General features: G+C 37.0%; 1 pseudogene; it reads left to right on the top strand.

Moving 5' to 3' along the window:
- Nucleotides 1–4,582: 4,582 nt before the first annotated feature.
- On the top strand, nt 4,583–6,270 carry LOC141489463 (putative cytosolic iron-sulfur protein assembly protein CIAO1 pseudogene; annotated as a pseudogene).
- The last annotated feature ends 2,383 nt before the right edge of the window (nt 6,271–8,653 follow it).

Raw genomic sequence — 8,653 nt, 5'->3', positions numbered from 1 at the left:
GGAAGATACAATAAATTACAATGACAGAGTTAATAGGTGAGAGAGGAAGTTACTAAAAGAAAGGGAAAGAAGTGTTAGAATGGGATAAGTTTTTTTCATATACCCAAAGAAATAGCTTTTGCAGTGGAGTGGAAGAGGGGAAAGGTTAGGGAAAGAGTGAGTGAGTCCTACTCTCATTGAAATTGTCTTAGGGAATAACATACACACTCAATTTGGTATTAAGATCTATCTAACCCATGAAGAAAGTAGGAAAGGAAAGGAATGGGAGAAAGGAAATGGGGTTGGGGGTAGGTGTTAGAAAGATTGTGGGAGGGGGGGGACAAATGCAAAACACTTTTGAGGAGGAACAGGGTGAATGGAGAGAGAGAGAATAGAATTAATTGGGGTGGGGGGAATAGGATGGAGGGAAATACAGTTAGCAATAATAACTGGAAAAATATTAAAACAAATTTCTCTGAAAAAAGATCTCATTTCTCATAGAGAAATGAGATATAAAAATTGAGTCATTTTTCAATTTATATATGATCAAGAGTTATGAACAGTTTTCAAATGAATTTATTAAAGCAATATAGTTAAATCATTTTAAATAAAAGTATCATAATTCACTCTTTTTTAATAAAAGAAATATTTTATTTATCTTGAATTTTATAATTTTTCACCTAATCTTGCTTCTCTGCCCCCACCCGACCCAAAGAGAAGTCAGTCTGTTAGTCTGCATTGTTTATATGGTATATGTTGATCTAAGTTGAATGTGATGAGAAAGAAAGCATATGCTTAAAAAAGAAAAAAAGTATAAGAGATAGAAAAATTAATTAATAAGATTTTTTAAATTGAAAGTAATAGTCTTTGGTCTTTCTTCAAACTCCACAATTCTTTCTCTGGATACAGATGGCATTCTCTATCACAGATAGCCCAAAATTGTGCCTGATTGTTGCACCAATGTAAAGAGCAAGTACATTAAGTTTTATCATCACTCCAATGTTGCTGTTAGGGTGTACAATGTTGTTCTGGTTCTGCTCATCTCACTCATCATCAGTTCTTGCAAAGTCTTCCAGGATTCCCTGAATTCCCATTCCTCCTGGTTTCAAATAGAACAATAGTGTTATATGGCATATATATATATATACATATATATATATATATATATATATATGTATATATATATATATATATCACAGTTTGTTAGGCTATTGCCAAATTGAAGGACAGTCACTTAATTTCCAAGTCTTTCCCAGTACAAACAGGGCTGCTATGAATAATTTTGTAAAAGTGATGTTTTTACCCTTTTTTCATAATCTCTTCAGGGTATTAGACCAGTAATGGTAGTGCTGGATCAAAAGGTATGCACATTTTTGTTACCCTTTGGACATAATTCCAAATTGCTCCCCAGAAAGGATGGATGAGTTCATAGCTCCACCAATAATATATTAATGTCCCAGAAATCACACATACCTTCTAACATTGATGATTGTCCTTTCTGGTCATATTGGTCAGTCTGAGAGATATGAGGAGGTACCTCAGAGATGCTTTAATTTCATTTCTCTAATAAGCATTGATTTAGAGAAATTTTTCATATGACTATGGATCCCTTTAATTTACTCATCTGTAAATTGCCTTTACATATCCTTTGACCATTTGTCAGATAGGGAATCACTTGTTTTTAAAAAAAAATTGACTCAGTTCTCTGTATTTTTTGGAAATGAGTACTTTATCAGAAATACTAGTTGCAAAAATTGTTTCCCAATTTACTACATTTCTTTTGATCTTGGTTACAGTGGTTTTGTCTGTGCAAAAGCTTTTTTAATTCAATGTAATCAAAATTGTCTAGTTTGTTTTTAATGATGTTCTCCATCTCTTCCTCGGTAATAAACTGCTTTTATGTCCATAGATCTGACAGGTAAACTACTCTTTGATCTCCTAGTTTGCTGATAATATTGTTTTTTATGCCTAAATCCTGTATCCATTTTGATCTTATCCTGGTATAGGCTGTGAGGTGTTGGTCTGAAACAAGTTTCTTCCTTTCTAATTTCCAATGATTCCAACAGGTCTTATTGAAGGAGTTTTTTATCCCAATAGCTGGACTCTTAGGATTTAAAAACAGTAGAATACTATAATCATTTCCTGCAATTGAACCTAGTCCAGTCTAGGTTCTACCAGATCTAACACTCCATTTCTCAGCCAATACCATATAGTCTTGATGAATGATGCTTTATATTATAATTTTAGCTCTGGTAGGGAAAACTCACCTTTTTTGTACTTTTTATCATTAAATCCCTGAAAATTCTCAACTTTTTATTTCTCCAAATGAATTTACTTACAATTTTTATCTAACTCATTAAAGTAATTTTTTGTCATTTTGATTGTTAGGGCACTAAACAAGAAGTTTAGTTTTGGTAGATTTGTCATTTTTATTTTATTAGCTTGACATAACAATGAGAAATTGATATTTGCCCAGTTATTTAAATATGGTTTTATTTGTGTCAAGTGTTTTGTAATTGTTTTCAAATAGTTTCTGAGTCTACCATGGCAGGTATAATCCCAGGTATTTCATATTGTCTAAAGCTACTTTGAATGGGATTTCTCTTTCTATCACTTTCTGTTGTATCTTGCTAGGTGTATAAAGAAATGCTGGGGATTTATGAGGATTTATTTTATATCTTGCAACTTTGTTAAAGTTGATAATTATTTCTAGTAGTGTTTTAGATGATTTTGGGGGGTTTTCTAGATAAACCATCATGTAATCTGCAAAGAGTGAGAGCTTTGTCTCTTTCTTCCTAATTCTAGTTCCTTCAATTTCTTTATCTTCTCTTATTGGTGAAGCTAAAATTTCCAATATGATGTTGAAAAGTAGTGGTGAAAATGGGCATCCTTGTTTCACCCCTGATTTTACTGGGAATACCTCTAGCCTATCCCCAATGTATTTAATGCTTTTTTGTGGTTTCAGATAAATAATGCTTATTGTTCTAAGGAACAATGCATTTATTCCTACACTCGAGTGTTTTTAGTAGGGATGGGTGCGGTATTGTGGTCAAATTTTTTTTCAGCATCTACTGATATAATTATATGATATCTGATAGATTTTTATTGATATAATTCATTATACAAACAGCTTTCCTAATACTGAACCAACCCTGAATTCCTAGGATAAATCCTGGTTGGTCATAATTATTATCCTAGTTATAACTTGTAATTGCTTAGCTAAGATTTTTGCATCTATATTCATCAGGCAGATAGGCCTATAATTTTCTTCCTCTTTTTTTTAACTCTTCCTGGTTTAGTAAATAGCACAATATTGGTGTCATAGATTTAGACAGTTCTGTCTTCAACTATTTTTCCAAAGATTTTATATAAAACTGGAAGCAATTGTTCCTTACATATTTGATAGAATTCACTTGTGAATCCATCTGAACCTGGAGGTTTTTCCTTAGGGAGTTCAATAATGACTTGTTGAATTTCTTTTTCTGAGATAGAGTTATTTAAGTATTTAATTTCCTCTTCTTTTAATTGGGCAACTTACATTTTTGTAAATATTTATCCATTCACTTAGATTATCAAATTAATTGGAATATAGTTGTGTAAAATAATTAAAAATTATTACTTTTATTTCTTCCTCACTGATGGTGAGTTCACCTTTTTCATTTATGATATTAGCAATTTTGTTTCCTTCTTTCTTTTTTTTACCCAGTTGATCTGAGGTTTATCAATTTTATTTTATTTCATAAAACCATCTCTTGGTTTTATTTATTAGTTCAATGGTTTTCCTGCTTTTGGATTTATTAATTCCTCCTTTAATTTTTTCTACTTTCTAATTTGGTGTTTATTTGGGATTTTTAATTTGTTCTTTCTCTCATTTTTTAGCTGCATATATAGTTCACTGATTTTCTCTTTTTTTCTAATTTATTCATGTAAACATTTAAAGATATTATATATACCCTGACAGCCACCTCGAGTGTATCCCATAAGTTTTGGTATGTTATGTCATTATGGTCATTAAATGGGATGAAATAATTAATATTTTCTATAATTTATTGTTTGATCCTTCATTGTTTAAAATGAGGCTATTTAATTTCTAAGTAGTTTGGGGTCTATATTTCCCTGGCCCGATATTGCAAGTGATTTTTATTGTATTATGACTTGAGAAAGATGTATTAACTATTTCTGCCTTTCAGCAAATGATCAATAGGTTTCCATACCCTAGTCCATGGTCAATTTTTGTGAATATGCCATGTAGTACAGAAAAAAAGCATATTCCTTTCGAACCCCATTCAGTTTCCTCTGAAAGTCTATCATGTCTAGGTTTTCTAGCAATCTATTTACCTCTTTAACTTCTGTATTGTTTATTTTTTTTGGTTAGATTTATCTAATTCTGAGAGTGGGAGGTTGAGGTCTCAGACTAGTAGAGTTTGTTATCTATATTCTTCAAAAATACAATTGGACAAGTGCAAAAAGAAAATAATTGTCTCAAAACCAAAAATGGGGAAATGGAAAACTCCTTCAATTGGAAAAGGATTTGAAAAAGATAAATGAAGAAAATTCTCCTTTAAATGAAAAGAGAATGGAGTATATGGAAACTAATGACATCATGAGACAACAAGAATCTATGAAAGAGACCCCGACCCGGCCCCCGGCTGTCTGCCATGCCTCCGGGGAGCCTGGGCCTGGTCGGTCAGTCCCAGGGCGCGCCCGCTTGGGCACCAAGGGGCCTCAATTTTATGCAGAAAGGTTCCATTGTTACTTTTTTCCCTATCCTATTCATTAACTGCTCTTAATGTGATCTACTGACAGTGAAATAAACATGTTGGTATAAGCTAATTAGCTATAGTTTTTAAACGCTGAGAACAACAGAGTGCATCAATCATATTAAAAAATGTTGGGGCGGCTAGGTGGCGCAGTGGTTAAAGCACTGGCCCTGGAGTCAGGAGGACCTGAGTTCAAATCCAGTCTCAGACACTTAATAATGAACTAGCTGCGTGGCCTTGGGAAAGCTACTTAACCCCATTTGCCTGGAAAATCCTAAAAAAAAGAAGAAATTTTAGGGGCAGCTAGGTGGCACAGTGAACAGAGCACCGGCCTTGGAGTCCGGAGTAGCTGGGTTCAAATCCGAGGGCGGCTCCACAGCCTGCTGGCCAGGACGACCACTCCCAGAAGGCAGTGCGGCCACCGCGCCCGCGGGAACTACAGTTCCCAGGAGCTTTCGGGGCGGCAGGGCGGAAGAGGCGGAGCCTTGGCTCGCCTCCTAGGGAGCGTGGGTTTCCGCTTCCGGTGGAACGCAAGCGCCCTCAGGAAGGACTCCGCGCTGCTCCTCGCCCACCCGGACTCCCGCGGCTGCTTCCTGGCCTGGAACCCCACCGGGACCCTGCCGGCCTCGTGCGGCGACCACCGCAGCATTCGCATCTGGGGCAAGGAGGATGACGGCTGGGTGTGCAAGGCCGCCCTGGCCGAGGGGCACCAGTGCACAGCGAGGAAGGTGGCAACTACCTGGCCTCTGCCAGTTTCGATGCCACCCCTTGCATCTGGAAGAAGAACCAGGACGACTTCGAGTGTGTAAACCACCCTTGAAGGACGTGAAAATGAAGTCAAGGCGGTGGCCTGGGCCCCATGGTAGCCTTTTGGCCACCTGGGTCTGGGAAGTTGACGAAGAGGATGAATATGAATGTGTCAGTGTTGTGAATTCACATACACAGGATGTTAAACATGTGATTGGGCACCCTAACCAAGAGCTATTGGCATCAGCCAGCGATGATGACACAGTAAAGCTATCCCGGGAAGAGGAGGATGACTGGGTATGCCGTGCCACCCTGGAGGGCCACGAGTCCACAGTGTGGAGCTTGTCCTTTGGCCCCAGTGGCCAGCGTCTGGCATCTTACAGTGATGACCGTACTGTGCGCACTTGGCGCCGATACCTGCCAAGCAATGAGCAAGGAGAGATCTGCAATGGCCCTGACCCTACCTGGAAGTGTATCTGCACCTTATCTGGCTTCCACTCTAGAACTGTCTATGATGTCTCTTGGTGTCACCTGGCAGGAGCCCTGGCCACGGCTTGTTGAGAGGACGCCATCCGGGTATTTGAGGAAGACCCCAGCTCAGACCCTCAACAGCCATCCTGTTCCCTAACAGCTCATCTATCCCAGGCCCACTCCCAAGATGTGAACTGTGTAGCATGGAACCCCAAGGAGCCAGGGCTACTGGCGTCTTGCAGTGATGATGGTGAGATGGCCTTTTGGAAATACCAACGACCGGAAGGTCTCTAAGGCTCTTTTACCCACAGTTTCCCTGGACTTTTGAGCAGATGGATAATATTGCTTTTCCCCAGAGGGGAAAAGAATTCATAAGAATCAGTTTTCTCAGTCTGCATCAAAAGTCTCAATGCATCAATGCACACAGTGCTAGCTTCACTCTCTTCATGTCTGAACTTAAATCAGTCTGTCAGAAGCTGATTGCAAGAGCTTCCACAATCACTGATAATTTTTCCATCCTATGACTTGGGCCCCCTAGTTCGAATGTATAAAATAAATGTTTTAAAACTCAAAAAAAAAAAAGAATCTATTAAAGAAAACCAAAAAAATCAAAAAATAGAAGAAAATGTAAAATATCTCATCAACAAAATGACTGAACTAGAGAATAGAACCAGTAGAGATAACTTATGAATCATTGTGCTTTTTGAAAACATTAAAGATCAAAAAGACTGGTTCAATATTTCAGAATTTAGTGAAGGAAAAATATGCTGATATTATAAAACCAGAGGACAAAATATTATTGAAAGAATACATTGATCCCATCCTTAAAGGGATTCCAGAATGTAAACACCAAGGAATATTGTGGTCAAATTCCAGAACTATCAAATAGAAGAGAAAATCCTGTAAGCAGGCAAAAGAAACAATTTAGATACCAAGGAGTCACAGTAAGGATTTCACAGGACCTGGCAGCATCAACATTAAGTTATTGAAGGACCTGAAATGAGATATTCCAAAGAACAAGGCATCTTGGAATGGATCCTGCAAAACTGAGCCTTCTCTTCTAGAGGAAAAGATGGACATTAAAGAAATGTGAAACTTCCAACTTTTCCTGATGAAAAGACCAGAGTTAAATAGAAAATTTAGGCTCCAAACAAGAGATGCCAGAGACACATGAAAAGATAAAAAAGGAAAAAAAAAAACTGCTATCCAAATAGATGAAACTGGCTATATCCTCACCTGGGAGACAGATTCTCAAGAGTTATGAGAAATGTAACTCTATCTGAGAGAACAGACTTAGCCAGAAATAATGAACACCCATGACTTGTCCATGACTCTGATAGAATGATTTTAAAACAATATCTTCTTAAATACCTTCTTAAAAATGTGGGACAGTAATGAGATGGGAGAATGGAGGAGATTCATTGGGGTAACTCACATTACATGAAGAGAATCAAAGGACCGATTGCAATAGAGGGGAAGAAGGGAAGAGGTGAGAACTGACTGAATCTTACTCTTATCAGATTTAGCTCAAAGAAGGATTAACAGACACATCCTCAATTAAGGTATCTTACTTTTCAAGTATTAAGAGGTCAAAGGGGGAGGGGAAGGAAAAATAGGAACTGAGAGTAAAAAGGGAAGGAAGAGGGGGCAAAGGGAAAGGGGAAAGAAAGGGGGAGGGGGCTGGATATAAGGAGGTAAACACATTGAAGGAGGTGGTATTCAGAAGCAAAATATTGGGGACTATGGACAAAGTATAAAGCAGGAAAAAATACAAACAGAGAGAAGGTATGGCAATAAAGAGTTAGAAATTATAACTTTGAATGTGAATGGGATGAACTCTCCCATAAAATGAAAGTGAATAGCAGAATGGATTAAAAAACTGGAATCCTACAATATGCTACTTACCATAAACTCATTTGAAGCAAAGAGATACATAAAGAGTGAAGGGAAAATATTGGAGCAGAATATATTTTGCTTCAGCTCAAGTGAAAAAGTCACGGGTAGCAATGCTTATCTCAGACAAAGCAACTACAAATATAGATCACATTAAAAGAGTTAAGAAAGGAAACCATATCCTCCTAAAAGGCACAAAAGACAATGAAGCAATTCCAATATTAAATGTATATGCACCAAGTGATATAGCGTCCAGATTCTTAGAAGAGAAGCTTAATGAGTTACAAGAACATATAGACAGCCAAACTATTGGTGGAAGACCTCCACCACCCTCTTTCAGATTTACATGAATATAGCCATAAAATATACAGGAAGGAAGATGAAGAGATAAATAGAATGTTTGAAAACTTAGACATGATAGCTCTTTGGAGAAAACTGAATGGGAATAAAAAGGAACATACTTTTTTTCCTGTACATGATACTTACAAAAATATTGACCATATTGTAGGACAGAAAAGCCTTATAATCAAATGGAGAAAGGTAGAACTAGTAAATACTGCCTTCTCATATCATAATGCAATAAAAATTATGTGTGGTTATGGGCCATGGAACTGGAAACTAAAAAACATCATTTTAAAGAATGAGTGGATCAGTCAACAAATTAAAGATAGAATTAATTATTTAATCCTAGATAATAACAATAACAAGACAACATACCAAAACTTATGGGATACAAACAAGGCAGTTGTCAGGGGATATATTATATCTTTAAGTGCTTCCATGAATAAATTGGAGAAAGTGGA

Source organism: Macrotis lagotis, chromosome 5 (genome assembly GCF_037893015.1).
Source record: "Macrotis lagotis isolate mMagLag1 chromosome 5, bilby.v1.9.chrom.fasta, whole genome shotgun sequence".
NCBI lineage: Eukaryota > Metazoa > Chordata > Mammalia > Peramelemorphia > Peramelidae > Macrotis > Macrotis lagotis.
Note: the sequence above shows the minus strand (reverse complement) of the source record. Positions and strands in the feature narration are given on the sequence as shown.